Source organism: Vombatus ursinus, unplaced genomic scaffold (assembly GCF_900497805.2).
Source record: "Vombatus ursinus unplaced genomic scaffold, bare-nosed wombat genome assembly UNPS02014775.1, whole genome shotgun sequence".
Taxonomy (NCBI): Eukaryota; Metazoa; Chordata; class Mammalia; order Diprotodontia; family Vombatidae; genus Vombatus; species Vombatus ursinus.
In genome coordinates, this window is record NW_020954553.1 from 14,613,656 (window position 1) to 14,631,758 (window position 18,103).

Below are 18,103 nucleotides of genomic sequence, written 5' to 3' on the forward strand. Positions count from 1 at the left end.
TCCTCTTCCCTCTTCCTCATCTCCTATCGCTCAGATGCCTATGGCCACATTGTCCTCCTTCATCTCTGCCTCACATGATGAAGTGGCCTTACTCCTCTCCAAGTCTCTCCTTTCTATTCAAGTGATCCCATTCCATCCTCTGTCCTCCAAAAGATTGTCCCCTTCTGTCATCCTCATTTGTCCACTTATTTCCAGTGTCTCCTTGTCTACTGACTCATTTTCTACTGCTTACAGACATGCCCACGTGTCCCCCTTCCTGAAAAAAGCCCTTACTTGATCCTCCCATCCCTGCTAACAATCATCCCCTATCTCTTCTGCACTTTGGAGCTAAATTCCTCAAAAAGGTATCTGCAATAGGTGCCTGCACTTTTCTCTCACTCTTCTTGACCCCTTACAATCTGCCTTCTAGCCTTACCATTCCACTGAAACTGGTCTCTCCAAAGTTACTAATGATCTCTTAGCTGCCAAATTAAATGGTCTCTTCTCAATCCTCATTCTCATTCTCTGTAGCCTTTGACACTGTTGACCACTCTCTGCTCTTTGATATTCTCTTCTCCCTAGATCTTCAGGACATCACCTTCTCCTGGTGATGTCTATCTATCTATCTGACAAGGCTTTCTCTGGATCATCCTCCAGGTCATTCCCTCTAACCATAAGTGCCCCTCATGATTCTGTCCAGGATTTTGTCTTCTCCCTCTATACTGCTTCATTTCATGATTGCGTCAACTCCCATGGATTTAATTATCATCACTATGCTGATATACTTGAGATTATTCTCAAGTCTACCTATTCTGCCCCTTCCTCTCTGCTGACTTCTGATATCACATCTCCAACTGCTTTACAGACATCTTGAACTGAATGTCCAATAGACATCTTAAACTCACTATATCCAAAACTGAACTCATTATCTTTTCCTCCCCTTCTCCTACCTTTCCTATTACTGTAGAGGGCAACTCCAGCCTCCCAGTCCAGGCTCACAACCTAGGAGTCATCCTAGACTCCTCACTCTTGCTTACCCCACATTTCCAAGCTGTTGCCAAGGCCTGCCGATTTCACCTTTGCAACATCTCTCCAATATGCCCCCTTTTGACCTCTGACATGGCCATCACTCTAGTGCAGGCCCTCATTAATGTCTGTGTAAAAGCTTTTCAGTTTCATGTAGTCAAAGTTATTTTATCTTTTGTAATTGCCTCTATCTCTTGTTTGGTTAAGAATGTGTCTCCTACTCATAGCTTTGAGAAGTATATGATCTGTTTCTCTAATAATTTTTTTAATAGTACAATCTTTAGTACTAAGGTCGTGTGTCTGTTTAGAATATATTATGGAATGTGGTATAAGGTGTTGGTCAAAGCCTAATTTCTGCCATACTGCTTTCCAGTTTTCCCAGCATTTAAATCAAATTAATTCTTTCCTAATATATGTTTTCCACTTTGTCAAACACTGGGTTATTAAGTTCTGTTATCTCTGATTCTCTTAATCTAGTCTTTAGTGGCATGACCCAGACTTCTCCTGATAGAGTTGAGAGGCCATAATTCTGAAACTGTGTTATCCACCAATTTTGCCCACCTATCTTTGGGTACTAAAGAAGGGCTACCATCTGTCCTTTCCAATTGCAAAACAATTAGTGCAAAGGGAAGATGTTATTTGTTTTAAAGCCACACATGCAGGAAACCAAAGGAAAACAAGGGAACACGGCAATACCAGATGTTCAGTCCCAGAAGGCTGGTTCCAGTTGTCTCCTTCTCCCTTCCTCCCTATCTCTTTCCTCTCCCACTGTCTTACCCAGCAGTCAGACAATAAGCATTTACTAAGTGCCTACTGTGGAGACAGCTAGGTGGTGCAGTGGATAGAGTGCTGGGCCTGGAGTCAGGAAGACTCATCTTTCTGAGTTCAAATCTGGCCTCAAACACTTACTAGATGTGTGACCGTAGGCAAGTCACTTAACCCTGTTTGCCTCAGTTTCCTCACCTGTAAAATGAGCTAGAGAAGCAAACTGCTCCAGTATCTCTGCCAAGAAAACCCTAAATAGTCATGGAGAGTCTGACATGTCTGAAAAACACCTGAACAGCAAGTGCCTACTATGTTCCAGACCCTGTCCTGAGTTCAAAGTAAAGCAAAGGACAGTCCCTGTCCACAAGGAGCTCAGTCAGACAGAGGGAGAAAATATGCAAACAACTATACAGTTGACCTATAGACAGTATAAGTAGGAAATAATCAATAGAAGGAAGGCAGTAAGTTCAAGACTGAGTGAGAGACTTTCTGTAGAAGGTGAGATTTTAGCTGGGACTTGAAAGGCAGGAGGAAGAGCATTCCAGGGCTGGGGGACAGCCAGGGAAAATGCCTCGAGCCAAGAGATGGAGTGTCTAGTTTGAGGAGCAGTTAGGATACCAGTGGGGTCAGTGTGAGGTGTGAGGAGACTGGACAGGGGGTCTCTTTTCTCTTTTTTGCTCTATGTCTTCTACCCCTTTTCTGGCCCTTAGGATCTCTGACACAAGAAGGTCCAGAAGGGTTCTGGTCTAAGTCCCTCCAAACTAGTCACTCGCCCCCCAGCCAAAGACTGGAAAGAGGAGATATTCCCAGAGGTCATGCTTGGGGCCTGAGAAATGATCCTTTTAGTATGCAGGAATAAAGGAGAGAATAAAGCCAAGATTTCTAAAATACAGAGAAGAAAAGCTAAGAGGGCAGGGCAGGCCTAGAGACCATGCCTTTCAAGACTGGGATGGGGAGAATTGAGATGAGGGACCAGTTCTCAAGTACATGAAAGTTTGAACAAGATGGAATCAGATGACCAATTCTATTACCTGTGCCACTTGGAAACTGTCCCTTCCCTTCACTGGGCCTCAGTTTCTTCATCTGTAAAATGAGTTGACCCAAATGATCTCCAAAAGCCCTTCCAACTTGAAATCTTAGGATTTTTGTGATCATATGAGGTGGAAGGGACCCGTGAGGCCCTCCAGTCTGACCTGTCCAAACTGAGGCAGGCCCGAAGACATTGGGACTTCCCAAAGATCACAGATCAGAAGTGGCAGAGATCCAAATTCAGCTTAGCATCCACTCCTCTATATCAAACAGCCCTATGACTTCTGCTCTGCTACTCCCACCCCAGCTCATGACAAGTCCCTCAAGGGGCCCAAGGTCTCCAGAAATGGCTCTAGTTTTAAGTTCTTTTCCAGACAAGAAAAGGGACTGTTGAACCAGCCCCACAGACCTTTGGAGTCAGAGCTGAGACCCTCCACACTTCTACCTGGAGAGTAACACATGTACACACACTAACACTCCCAGAACAACAGACACTGGCATCAGCGGAGGCTCAGATCCCAGGCGGACAGCTACCTCCTCCCTCTTTAATACCTGAAGGAACTTAAGCATTTGAAAAATGACTTTCATTATCTCATTTGAACCTTATGACTCTCAAAGGTGCCTCGCCCAGGGTCACATAGCTCATTAAATGTCCAAGGCACTATTTGAACTGAGGTCTCTGCATCTCACACTTGACTTTAGTCGCTCTTCCATGTCCTCGGGCCAATGAGACCTCCCTCCTCTCCACCAGGAGGTTTCCTAGGACCACCACTCCATTCTCAGAAATCTCAGAAGCAGCCCCCTTCCTCATTCACCTTGTTCATGTTCTGTCCCTCTGGAAGCCTCTGATCTGAGCTAAGAGAGACCCAGGGCAGCGCTTAACAAATGTTTACTGACTGACCGGCTAACTGACTCTGTCTTTGGGAATTCAATTCCCTCTCCTAGCTGCCATCCTGTGCCTACTATTTGTCAGGCCCTGTGCTAGGCTCTGGGGATACAAAAAGAGGCAAAAGGCAGTCGCTGCCCTCAAAAGAGCTTACAGGCTAATGGGGGGAAATATATACAAAGCAAGATATATGAGATAAATAGGAAATAACAGAAGAAAAGCACTGGAATTAAGAAGGGTCGGGAAAGGCTTGCGGTAAAAGATGAAATTTTAGTTGACCCTAAAACAAACCTGCTAAGTCAGCAGGTGGAGTTAAGGAAGGAGAGGAAGGGAGGAGGGAAGGACTTCTGGTCAAATCACAGCATCCCCAGGCCTGCTGCCAGCCAGCTTCCCTTGCCACCAGCCCAGCTGCTCTGTGATCTTGAGGGAACTGAAAGCCATAGTTCTCTGCTCCAGACAAGAGACAAAGGATCCGCCCAGCTCAGCCTGCCCAAGGGAGTGGGGACAAAACCAGAAATCCTAGTCTGGGAACCTTCTGCAAAGTCACTCAGTTGTCAAACATGAAGAAATTGACCCTGGTGGCTGTGGGCGCCGTGGCTGGAGGTGGTGAGTATGACTTAGGCCTTCCCCTCCTTTCTTCTCTTTTCTCCTCTTTTAAAAAAATGTTATTGATTTGTTTTTTGTTTTACGTTACCTGTACCTTCCTGATAACCACCAGCCTCACAGAACTCCAGCTTATAGCAAACAGTTTAACAAGACAAATCCAGTTACCATTTCTGACTCCTCCTCATCCTTCCCCTTCATCTTCTCCTTCAATTTACTAAATTCAGCATTTTAAATAATATTTTCCCCCAATTATATGTTAAAACAACTTTTTAAACAGTTTTTTAGTTTTGTTTAGTTTAGTTTTGAGTTTCAAACTCTGTTCTTCCTTCCTCCCTCCCCTACCCCTTCCCTGAGACATAAACAATCTGATATAGGTTATACTTTGCAATCATGTAAAAACATTTCTGTTTTAATCATTTTGTACAAGAAGACGAAAGAAAGAAAGAGAAGGAAGGAAGGATGCTTCAGTCTGTGTTCAAACAATATCAGTTCTTTCTCTGGAGGCAGATAGCATACTTCAGTTGCAGAATAGCTAAACAAACTGTGGTATATCGTGGTGATAGGATATTATTGTGCTATAAGAAATGACAAGCAGGATGATTTCTGCATTTATTTTTGAGGTCTCTGTTGTGCCAGGTCAGACCTGGCAGAGATAGAGGGCCAGCCTGTGATGCAGTATGACATGGGTCTAGGTCCTGCTTGACACATTTGTAATTATAGGCAGATCACTTAACCTGGACATCGGTGGAAGGTGTATTCCTCATATCAATGAGATCATAAGTCCACAGCATCAGCATCAAGGAAAATGTGCAATAAACCGTACTAGTCCCTGGGTGACACCTCTAAATCTGGTGGATGGTACAGGTCCCTAGGATGTGAAGCACCCAGAAGAAAATAGAATCTTTTACAACCCTGAATTCTTTCAACTTTAGGGAGTAGGGTCAGTTTAGGTCACTATAAGTCTGGAGCACAGTTTAGATCTCTCTAGAAGGTGAAGATCTACAATCCATCCACTAACCAACCAGCCAAGCATTTATTGAGCAACTACTGTGAGCCCGGCCAAGAGAAAAGGGGAGTCAGTCCACTCAAGAGGGTGAAACGGACATGCTGTTTATGGATTCCCTTACCTTTTCTGTCAGGTAAAATAAAACCTATCCTATAGTCAATGATTGCTTGTAGGGGCACCAGTCAAATGCGTATGTTGTCAGGGGAACTTTTGGAGGCTGGGGAGGCGAGAGGGCATGAGTTAGAGAGTAGTGTGAAAAGCCTCCCACCTACAGCCTCATCTTCCTCTTCCCCTCAACTGTTCAATGCTCAGCCCCTGAGCAGACTGAAGGTGCTAGTGGAGGCCAGTCCAGGGTGGGACTGGAAGAAAGCAAGTCAGGTCATGATGGTGGAAGGGCATACGGCAGACGCTGCCTGCTTCTCCACCCGGTCTCTTGTCCCACAGCCATGGCTGCAGCTTCAGTCCCTGTGGTCCTGGGAGTTGTAGGCTTCACTATGGTTGGCATTGCTGCTGGCTCATGGCAGCAAAGATGATGTCAGCAGCTGCTTCTGCCAATGGTGGAGGGATTGCTTCGAACAGCCTGGTAGCTGTGCTTCAGTCTGCAGGTGAATGAGGGGCTTATTGGGGGGGGGCCCTTCCACTTCCTCCAATCCCTGTCCTCAGAAACCTGGCCTTTTCCTGGCTAGCTGTGATACCTTGAGTTGGGGTCAGCAGAAAATCACAGACTCTCATAGTTGCGAAGACCCTCCGAGACCATCCTGTCCAATCGTAGCAGAACAAGAATCCTTCCCATGACAGCCTCCACCTGCCTGGGCCTGAAGACTTCCTATGAGGGAAAATCTATGTGGCATGCAGAGAACCAGGCAAGCACTGCTCTGGGTTCTGCAGGCTCAGCCCTTGGAAGTATCCTTGCGTACAAAACAGTTAGAAATGACAAGTTGCAGATGCCAGAGACTCACAGTCACCTCCTGGCCTCTCTGCCTCCAAGAGAGGATGGTACAAAGACAATATCCCAACCAGATGCACAAGGCCCATCCTTTCCAAAAACTGGGCCTTCTGTCCCCACACAGGGAGAAAGCTCTGAGAAATAAAGACCTGGCTTGACCTCCTATCTCCTTAAGTCTCATGCAGATTGCGGCCACTCCTGTTCAGGGAAAGGGGTGGAAGCAGGGGGAGGGAAGTGGCACGTGCTTAGACAACATTGGCCGACTGGTCTACACATTTCTCTTGTGTCACACTGCCAGCTCCGTGTCAGCCCCAGAGCTGCATGATCCTTCTCAACCCCACTTGGAACCCATCCTTAACTCCCTCTTTCCTCGGAGATAAAATACTAAACATGATACATCAGACTATATTCTAGCCACCTTAGACTATGCGCCCTGATCTTGTCCTGCTTTTTTATAGCTTCTAGATAACCAGACAGATTACCTCCTATGCCTGAGACACACACACACACACACACACACACACACACACACACACACACACCTTCCTCACCCCTACCTGTTGAGATCTTCCTCTTCCTTCAAGGCCCAGCTCAGGTGTTATCTCCTCCATGAAGCCTTCCCTGATATGCCAGCTAACTGGACTTTGTCTCCTTCCCCAAATTTCCATAGGGAACTTTGTCTGCATCTCTGTTTTACACTCAAAGCATTCTCTCTTATGTCTCAGTTAATTGTGTATCTGTCTTGTCCTCCTTATTTGTTTGTTAAGTTCTTTGAGAATAGACACCCTACTCTAATACATCTTCCACATGGATGCTGTGACATTTAAAAAGTTCAAGAGACATAATTTCTGGGTAATTAATAATTTTATTAATAATGCTAGCATAATACCAATAAAACAGGTCAGTGACACACTTGAATGCCAAAGACTATTCATGGTGGTGGGCTCACAGTTTATATGCCCCTGGAAGCATAGGTGTTCCTGAGGGTGGGACACCCCAAACACATGAAGACTTCCCTGGGTGGAATGGGCAGATGAGAACAATTTGTTCCAATAGCCATGTGGGTGGCTGAAGCAGGCGTTATAGAGTGCTTAGAGCTTGGTCAGACGTCGAAGACACCAAGGCCATCACTGCATCCTGGGTAATCGCTAGTTATCTTGACTTTCGTGTTGCCGCTGGACTTTGATGACTCTGGGAGAGAGAGTGAGGTTAGTGACTTTGCACAGTTCTGCCTCACTTAAACCAAGTCACTTGAAAATGATGTCATTGGTTCTCTTCAAGAACAAAGGACCAATAAGAACATGCAACTACTGTGTGTGAGGTACTGTGCTAAGTGCCATGGTTACAACAATAGGCAAAAGACAGTTCCTGCCCTCAAGGAGCTCACAGTCTATCAGAGGAGACAACATATAAGCAAGTATGTACAAACAAGTTATATATAGGATAATGGCTGTTCATCCTTCATTCTTCAAGAGGATGAATGATATCATATGAGAGATGTCTTGACTTGTAAGTGAATTGGATTTAAGTGAGGCAGAGCTATGCAAAGTTGTCAGCCTCACTCTCTCTTCCAGACTCATCAAAGTCCAGTGGCAAGACAAAAGTCAAGATGGCTGGTGATGGCCCAGGATGGTTAGGAAATAATTAACAAAGTGAAGGCACTATAATTAAGAGAGACTGCGAAAGACTTCCTGTAGGAGATGGGATTTTAGTTGGGACTTGAAGGAAGCTAGGGAGGTCAGCAGTCAGAACCCTTGTTCTGGGGAGAATGTTCCAGGCATGAGGTATAGCCAGAGGAAAAACCAAAAATCAGAAGATGGAATGTCTTGTTCTGGGAACAATTGAGAGGTCAGTGACACTGGATCAAGGTGAAAGATGGCACTGTAACTTAAGGATGACCTTCCAGTACCTTTTCCATATCTTCCTTACTATAGGCTGCAGCTGTCTGCCCAAGAATCATCAAACATCTTGGTGGTTCAGGGATCCCTAGTTTTTTTTAATTCTATGTTTCTCCCATTGAACTTTTGCAAATGAGGGTCTAAGAAAGAAGGTACTGAGGTACATGGGTGCAAATCCATTGCCTTGACTGCTTTCTTGGCTCCTCCAAATGGGCTACACAAAGCCTCACATTGTATCTGTCCTTGCCCACCCCAAAATTTGCCAAAGTCTGATCAGAGCACACCTTATAGAAAATGATTTCCAAAAAGTTATAAAATAGGTCCAATTGGAATCATATCAAAGACCAGTTTCTATCTTGTTAAAATTTGTAATTCAACAAATAAATATTTAACAGAATAATAAATCATGTATCTTAAATAGTTATTGTTATAGATTGGTTCTTCCTACCTCACCCAGGCTGGAAGTGCAGCACTACTCATCACCATGGAAACTTTGACCCACTCAATTTCCAAACTAGGCCTGTTGGTCCCACTTTAGGCAGTTTGGTGCCCCCTCCCTCCCAGGGGCTTACCATATTGGTGCCAGATTTAGTGCAGACAATCCCTCAGTTTTGGTCCACTTCACTTCAGAACACCAGAGCTTGTGATTCACTAGCCACAGCTTTCCCAGTAGCAAAGATTACTGCCACTACATCCAACTCTAATTAATTTTAAAAGGTAATCTCACTTTCATGCAAAAAATAAAATAGCTTTTGGTTTCCTGTTTGGAGAAAAATCTGTCTATGGACTGATGCACAAATATTACTTATTTATGTCTTCCCACCTCTATCCCACCAAGCATGAGCCATTCAGTCAATGAACAAGCATTTGTTATGTACTTACTGCGTACTGGGCCCTCTGTGAAGTACTGGGAATATAGGGCTTAAACAGTCAATGCCTTCAAGGAGCTCGCATTCTAATGGGTAGACAGTATGTAGGTACATAGAAGATATATATGTGGTAGATGGAAGATAAGTGGAAAAGGGAAGGTGCTAATGACTGGTGAGTTTTGGAAAAAGCTTCTTACAGAAGGTGGGATTTAAACTGAGTCTTGAAGAGAAGCCAGGGAAACCAAGAGGCTTTGGTTTCTAACCATAGGTGTCCCTCAGGATTCTGTCCCAGGCCCTTTCTCATCTCTTCTCTCTCTACACTACTTCACTTTATAAGCTCAACAGCTCCCAAGAATTCAGTTACCATCTTTATGCTAATGATTCTCAAATTGTCTTATCCTGCCCTAAGCTCTCTGCTGCCCCCCAATATCACATCTCCAAATGCCTTTCAGACATCTCGAAACTGGATGTCCCGGAGACATGAACTCAATATGAACGTATTATCTGAACTCATTATCTTTTCCTCTAAACTCTCCCCTTCTGCAAACTTCCCTATTCTGTTGAGGGTACCACCATCCTCATAGTTCCCCAGACTCACAACCTATAAGTTATACTGGATTCCTCACTTTGCCCCTATGTCCAAGCTGTTGCCAAGGCCTGACGATTTCACCTTTGCAACATCTCCCAAATACACCCTCTTTCCTCTGACACTGCCACCACTCTGGTACAAGCCCTCATGACCTCACACCTCCATTACTGCACTAACCCGCTGGTGGGCTGCCTGCCTCTAGTCTCTCCCCATTCCAATCCATCCTCCATTCAGCCACCAAAATGATTTTCTTGAAGTCACTCCACTATTTAACAAACTCCCTATTGCCTCCAGGATCAAATACAGGTGCTAAGTATCTGTGTGAATGAATGAATGAATGGCTTCTGTATATGCAGGAGTAGAAAAAAGTATATCTAGTACCCTGGGGTCTCCCTCAACCAACTACCCCAGGTTTGAGGCATATTTCTGTTTAGCAACCATGCTAAAACCATAGCTCATTAGCCCCCACTAATATGTTTCTTTTACCAGGCCAACCAGAGGACATATTATTTTAAAGAAAAAGACATTTGATTCAACAACACAGAAAAGTAAATGATGAGAAAGACCTCCTCTCCCCACATAAACACAGAGATACACTCTCCCACAGGTTACCATACCACCAGTGGAAAAGGGGACACACACACAAGGGATATATGTTGCCAGGGCAACTCATGCTTCTAGGGTGAGTGGTATTATAGCTAGAATACTTCTGCAGCTTTGACATTGCTGCTTGCTTCCCCTCAGAGCTTCAGATGTCCTATGTATGTGTGCATGTGTGTGTATATACACATATATGCATATATACACATATACATATGTGTATGTATACACACATATATATATACATGTATATACATATGTATAGCTATTTATAGATGTATGTGTGGAACTGCTGCTATTTTGTGGCTTTTTCCTATTCCCTTTAGGGAGGGTTTTCAAACTCTTTTTTTTAGCACATAGCCTTGGGGGTTAGCTAGCATTTTTGTAATTTAAATCCAAAAGCAACAACCAGTCAACAGAAATACTCAATCTTAGATTAAATCTATCTTTTTGGAAATCCTTTTCCTCTGCTACCACTTGGAGTCCCTCAGAAAAAAAAAGTTTTTTTTTACTTAATAGTATTCTATTTTTTCCAATTACATGTAAAGATAGTTTTCAATATTCATTTTTGTAAGATCTTGAGTTCCAAATTTTTCTCTCTCCCTTTTTTCCCTCCCTGCTCCCCAAGATAGCAAGTAATCTAATAGGTTATACATGTGCAATCATGTTAAATACATTTCTACATTAGTCATGTTGTGAAAGAAGAATCAGAACAAAAGGGAAAAACCTTGAGAAAGAAAAAACAAAAAAAAAAGATAAAATAGTTATGTTTGGATCAGCATTCAGACTCCATAGTTCTTTCTCTTGATGTGGGTAGCATCTTCCATTATGAGTCCTTTGGAATTGTCTTGGATCATTGTATTTCTGAGAAGAGCTAAGCCTATCACTGTTAGTCATCACACAATGTTGCTGTTACTGTGTACAGTGTTCTCCTGGTTCTGCTCACCTCACTCAGCATCAGATCATATAAGTCTTTCCAGGTTTTTCTGAAGTCTGCCTGCTCATCAATTCTTATAGCACAATAGTATTCCATTACATTCATATTTCACAGCTTGTTCAGCCATTTTCCAATTGATTGGTATCCCCTCAATTTCCAGTTCTTTGCCACCACATCTTTTTGTGGTGGCTGCTATAAATATTTTGGTACATGTTGGTCCTTTCCCCTTTTTTATGATCTCTTTGGGATACAGACCTAGTAGTGGTATTACTGGATCAAAGGGTATGCAGAGTGTGATAGCCTTTTGTGCATAGTTGCAAATTGCTCTCCAGAATGGTTGGACCAGTTCATGACTCTACCACCAATGCACTAGTGTTCCAATTTTCCCACATCTTAGTCTAAACTTTCAAGGTACATATAATGCCATTCCCCCCAGACTGCTAGCCTGGATCCCTGCAAGTCATCCAGGAATTCTACTTAGCAAAATTATAAAGCAGCTGGGTAAAGATGATAGGAAGAGCTGCCTTGCATCTTGTGACTCTTACCCTACTTCTGAGTTCATGCAAATCTCGTTGAGGGCAAGACTTAAAGGAGCTAGGTGTAGTTGGTGACCTTTGACCCACTTATTCCCAACAATTAACTCAATGCACTCTTTATAATACGTTACTGATGGTTATGCATCTTGGAAAGAGAAATCCTATTTGCTTCTCCAGTGTCACAATGGTTTTGGTGGAGGAAGGAATAGAGAGGGACAAACTCCCTGATCATTAATTAATCAGCTACCTAAATTAAGACTGACTGAAGAATCCTACAATGGGCATTGTTTGCCTCAGAATCCCTAGAATCCCTGCTCTTTTGTTAAGAAGCTCAGATTTCTCCTAGATCTCTTCAATTTAAACTTTTTTCTTTTTTGTCCTTCAGGGAAACCTAGCCCTCTCCAGAACATACCTGATTGCTGGCCACCCTTTCTGGTTTGTGTTATTTCTTGTCTCATTTGCCATGACACTCTGGAGCCAGGAGTTGTTCGTAGAATTGTAGATTTAGAAATGGAAGGGACCTTATAGGTCATATAGTCCAACCACATAATTTTACATGTAAAAATGTTTTATAGTAGCTGTTTTTACTATGCCTTCTTAGTAAATGCCTTTGCTGATAGGTATATGTGTCTACTGGCTGGTTGTTAATGGAAAGCAAACTAATGGGGGCTCATGAGCTTACAAGTAGCCATTCACAGGATATTCCTTAGAATTACAAGTAGCAGATAACTTCTGGGGACCCAGCCCATGAGTGTGAGGGCAAACTGCTGAAGCAACAAGGCAGTCTGGGGGAGAGACAGAAGCAGTTTGTGCCAGGCAAGTCAAACCATGACTAGTAGCACCTCAACCACCACCTCCCTTAGACTTCAAAGGAGGTAGTCTAAGTCTTGAACCCAAGAACTACACTCCCCACTCCCCAACCTAAGAACCAAGCCTGCTTCCAGAGGCCCAGCCTTTATACCTATCATCTCAGGAAATCTGTTCATGTAAAGAAAGGGCCAGACATCACCACCAAATGATAACCAACTGCCATCTACAGGGCAGGCAAGCCAGCCTAGGTGATGCAGCAAGGCACCCTTCTGGGAGAGACGGCTGGCGGCTTGTGCCATCACCACTTCAACCATCACATCCCCTCATACCCAGATAAAGATAGCCCAGGACTTCAAACTCAGGAGCCTTGGGGATAGCAGTACCCCAAGACCACTAGTCCTGCATGGACCCCACAGTCATCAAAGAGGGAAGAGATCATTGTAGAGAACCTTCTGGCAATCCTGGGTTAAGGGCTATTGCATTAGTTGAAAGAGCATCGTAATACTCTAGCTGAAAGATTTCACCATTTCATACACTCCAGCCAGTGGACAAAGGTGGTAAAAGACTGCAGTCTAGAGTGAAGCCAGGGAGTCCAGAAGACCAGTTCATCAGAATAGAAGGGCCCAGTGGCCAAGCAGTCTACCTAGTTAAGTGTTGGCAACAACCCAAGGGGAGAGCATCCTGTAAGGCCCAGTCCAACTATAGATGGCCAGCAGTGCAATGACCCATCAGCCCAGTCACCCAAAAAGTACCTGCCCCTAGAACCTTGAAACTTGTGATGGTAATCATGCCTCTGAAAATGCCAGTGAAATGTGGGGGATGTGAGCCCAAAGGAGATCGACACAAATGAACAAACAAGTGAATGTTCATCCCCAGAGGACAAAGTTAAGTTTTATTTTGCTCTTTTGTTATTTAATCTTTTCTATGTCTCATTTGAAGGAAAAACCCAGAAATGGCTCCAGTTGCTGAACCTACTCCTCCCAGGATAATATTCACCCCAGCCAAGAGTCCAGATACAACTGGAAGATGGAAGAAGAGAGACAAGATGAGATGGGAGAGGGACTAGACTTTGGGACCATAGGCAGGTCATGTCCCCTAAGTGGGCTCCAGGTTCCCCACTAGCATCAGGAGAGACATGGTCTGCAAGGACCCTTCTGGCTCTCAAGTTTGTTGACATCCAAAATAAATAGCCAAATACTGGGAAGTCCACAAAGAAGGAGGAATTGGGGAAGCGGGTCTGCACAGCTCTTGAGGGGAGTGGAGAGGTAAATAGCAACCTTTTGGGAAGCTCTCTAGCCTGGCTTTTATCCTTCCCTTTCCCCTCTGCTGAGGTCAGGTTTCTGACAACCTGTTCTGTGTACTGACATAACTAGCGAGAGAGACCCATGCCTATGCTTATGTGCACAGACTCAGGCCTCACTCATCCAGAGACAGTGGCACAGCCACCAAGCTATCTGAAGCAACCCCTCTGCCATGGGCAACAGCTGCTGTGCCGACATCCTTGCTGTCAGGGAGTCAGTAGCAATGCCAACCTCGGTGAAGTCCATGGCTCACAGAACTACAGGGACTGAAGTTATAGCCATGCCTGAAGGGATGAGAGATTCCAAATAAGGGTCAGTCTTGCCTCCAAGCCTTTCCTGGGTCTGAGAAGGGAGAGGGTTCTTTTTTTATTAATTTATTTCAATTTATCAACAATCACTTCCATAAGCTTTTGAGTTTTAAATTTTTCTCCCCCTCCTTTCCCACCTCCCTCCCCAAGATGGTGCACAATCTGATATAGGCTCTACATATACATTCCTATTAAACATATTTCACATTAGTCATGTTGTAAGGAAGAATTAGAACCAATAGGAGGAACCACCAGAAAGAAAAAACAAAAGAAAAGAAAAGAAAAAAAGAGCAAATAGTATGCTTGGATCTGCATTCAAACTCCACAGTTCTTTCTCTGGATATTGATAGCATTTTCCATCATGAGACTTTTGGAGATGTCTTAGATCCTTGCATTGCTGAGAAGGACTAAGTCTATCAATGTTAGTCATTGCACATCGTGGCTGTTATTGTGTACAACGTTTTCCTGGTTCTGCTCACTTCACTCAGCATCAGACCATACAAGTCTTTCTAGGTTTTTCTGAAGTCCACCTGTCATCATTTCTTATAGCACAATAGTATTCCATTACATTCATATACCACAGCTTGTTCAGCCATTTTCCAATTGATTGGTAACCCCTCAATTTCCAGTTCTTGGCCACCTGCTATAAACATTTTTGTACATGTGGGTCCTTTTCCCGTTTGTGTGATCTCTCTGGGATACAGCCCTAGAAGTGCTATTGCTGGGTCAAAGGATATGTGTATTTTTATAGCCTTTTGGGCGTAGTTCCAAATTGCTCTCCAGAATGGTTGGATCAGTTCACAACTCACCAACAATGCATTAGTGTTCCAATTTTCCCACTATCTTCTTCAACATTTATCATTTTCCTGTTTTGTCATGTTGGCTAATCTGATAGGTATGATGTGGTACCTCAGAGTTGTTTTGATTTGCATTTCTCTAATCAACAGTGATTTAGAGCCTTTTTTCATATGACTATAGATGGCTTTAATTTCTTCATCTGAGAACTGCCTGTTCATATCCTTTGACCTTTTATCAATTGGGGAATGACTTGTATTCTCATAAATTTGACTTAATTCTCTAAATATTTTAGAAATGAGGTCCTTATCAGAGACAGTGATTGTAAAAATTCTTTCCCAATTTTCTACTTTCCTTCTAATCTTGGTTGCATTAGCTTTGTTTGTGCAAAATTTTTTCAATTAATGTAATCAAAATTATCTATTTTGTATTTTGTAATGTTCTCTCTCTCCTGTTTGGTCATGAATTCTGCTCTCCATAAATCTGATGCCTAAACTATTCCTTGCTCAAGGGAAAGGGTTCTTATGGAGAAAATATCCATGCAAGAAAGGGGGACAAGTAGATGGGCTCCTTATAAATGACTGACCTCCACCAATAAGAACTCACAGAATAACTGCAGTAGGACACACCACTTCTGGGGAAACACACAGGGAAGAGCCTGAGTAGGTAAGGAAGAATGGCTGTCGCTTGGCCCTGCAGAAATATCCCCAAACTCCATGATCTTGCTGCCAAGCTCTGCCTTCTTCCCCAGAGAAGCCATACCTGAGTGAGAAGTGCCCATGAAGGGGGACTATTGAGGAAAAAGAGTCCCAGAAGCTTCGACCTCTGCATCAGCTGAAAGAACCGCCAGGGATCACTGGGCAGCACCGGGACCCACTCATTACAAGAAGATGCTACCGTGGAAGGCCGCTACCTCATTCTCCCCAAAAGCCTTCCCAGCCCCTGGGAGGCCTGCAGAGACCTGGCCTGAAAACCCAAGAAGAGCCCCCAGAGCATCCTGAGGGCTGAACCTGGAAGTCAGGAATACTTGACCTGGGATCCTGGTCTGCATCTGACACTTTCTAGCTGGGTGGTCCATGACTAGGCAGGTCACTCAACCTCTGGGTTCCTGGGCCAATCCCTAAGACTATGTATAGTTCAGAGTCATTCCCTTATCCCATGGCTTTGGTAGAGGGAGTTTCCTCTACCAGCTCTCTACCCTGATGAAACCCCAGGTCTGGTCCAAATGATCACAATCATCATCACAATGATAAAGAGAACAATTCTAAAACCTTTTGGGATAATCATTATCATTGATATTGATATTGATTGATTGATTGATAATCCTCCTTCGGCCTCTTACCTGGTAGTAGAGAGTTGGGAGGCAGCCCCTTTCAGAGAACAGACACTTCCGAGTCATCCTGAGCAGCTCTGCCCAATGATGCCCAGGCCAGCAGAGTGGAGGAACTGGAGTCTCAGCCAAGCAACCAGTCCCACCTATGGGTTGGTACAATCTTCCCCGGCAGCCAATCAGAAAGATGAGAAGTGCCGTAAGAACCTAGCCGCCTCTTCCCCTCCCTCTCTCATGTCTGAAGAGCCTGGTCCTGGGAGCAGACTTATAGTGACTCAGACCAGGCAGGGCCACTAGAGTGCCCCTCCTAGTCCCACCCACACCTGAAAGGACCTCTCCTCCACAAGCCACCGGACAAGTCTTCCTTCATCCAGCTTTTAGATGCTCCAAACCTTTCTGTCAGGGGGGACCCACTCTGCCGAGGCAGCCCAGGGGCTTTTGGAGAGCTTTCATTCTAGGGAAGCTTTCTTCCTTCCTGTTTGTAACTCGTAGTCCCTTCTTTCCATCTTGGGTATCAACTCAAGTCGACTTGCATTTCTTTTTTTAAAAAAATTATTTATTTTTAGTTTTCAACATTCACTTCCACAAGATTTTGAGTTCCAAATTTTCACCCCATCTCACCCCTCCCCCACCCCAAGATGGCATGCATTCTGAATATCCCTCCCCTAGTCTGCCTTCCTGTCTATCTCTCCCCCACTTCTCTTATCCCCTTCCCCTTTTATTTTCCTGTAGGGCAGGATAGATTTCTGTACCCCATTTCCTATATTTTTTATTTCCCAGTTACATGTGAAAACAATTTTTTAAACATGTGTTTTTAAAACTTTGGGTTCCAAATTGTTTCCCTTCCTCTCTCCCCACCCACCCTCATTGAAAAGGCAAGCAACTCAATACAGGTTATACATGTGTAGTTATGCAAAACACTTCCATAGTTTGACTTGCATTTCTTAAGTGCCTGCAACATGCCAATCATTGTGTTAAAGTGCTGGGGATGCAACCAAAAGCAAAAGACCGTCCCTGCTCTCAAAGAGCTCACAGTCTATCAGAGAAAACTACATAGGAAGAACTTCATACAAAGATAGATAGATATACACACATTCATATACATTATACTATATATGTGTATTCCTATATGTTATGTGTGTATATAATATAAATATAATAAATGGGGCAAGCAGATTCAGTCTAACCCTCTTCTTTCTCTATGACAGCCCTTGACAGGCTCCCAAGTACTTTGATTGAGGTCTGGAATTCCTTACATCCCACTTAGTCCTGCCCTCTCATTTTTTTCAAAAACAATTTTTTTTATTGATTTCTTTGCATTTTTTATCACTTACTTTTCTCAATATATTCCTCATGCCTTTTCTCCTAGGAGCCATTTCTTATAATAAATAGTAAGAAAGAATTAAAAATTATTCCATTAAAGTGATTAGTACTTTCAAAATCTGTCATATATACCATTCCACATCCACAGTCCCCTTCCTCTCCAAATGAGAGCATCTCCTCTTTTTATAGAAGAGGAACCAAGTCCCAGAGAGGTTCAGTGAGCTGCCCTGACCTCACCATAACAACTTGTAGCAGAGTTAGGGTTCTAAGCTGGGTTATCTGATCCTAAATCCTCCATTATTTTCATTGTACCATATTGCCTTGAAGTCACTGAAGACAGTACTTCTCTCCCTCAACTCCCAAGCCCTTTCTTCTCCCTGCTAAAGTTCTCCACAGTTCCTCCATCATCTTCTCATATAGCACAATCCTAAGACCCTTTACCACTCCAGTTGCCCTTCTCTGAAGTTCTCCAGCTTACCAATCTTCTTCCAAATTGCAACCCTTACAACATGACTCATATGGAAATGTGTTTTGCATGACTACACATGTATAACTTATCAAATT

The 18,103-nt window shown here is 43.7% G+C and overlaps 1 long non-coding RNA gene and 1 pseudogene across 1 annotated transcript; both read left to right on the forward strand.

Moving 5' to 3' along the window:
* Positions 1-2,794: 2,794 nt before the first annotated feature.
* Positions 2,795-13,822, forward strand: LOC114044899. Its single transcript, XR_003569310.1, has 3 exons — positions 2,795-4,291; positions 12,058-12,107; positions 13,422-13,822. It is a non-coding gene; the product is annotated as an uncharacterized LOC114044899 (long non-coding RNA).
* LOC114044898 lies at positions 4,884-7,240 on the forward strand (annotated as a pseudogene).
* Positions 13,823-18,103: the final 4,281 nt, after the last annotated feature.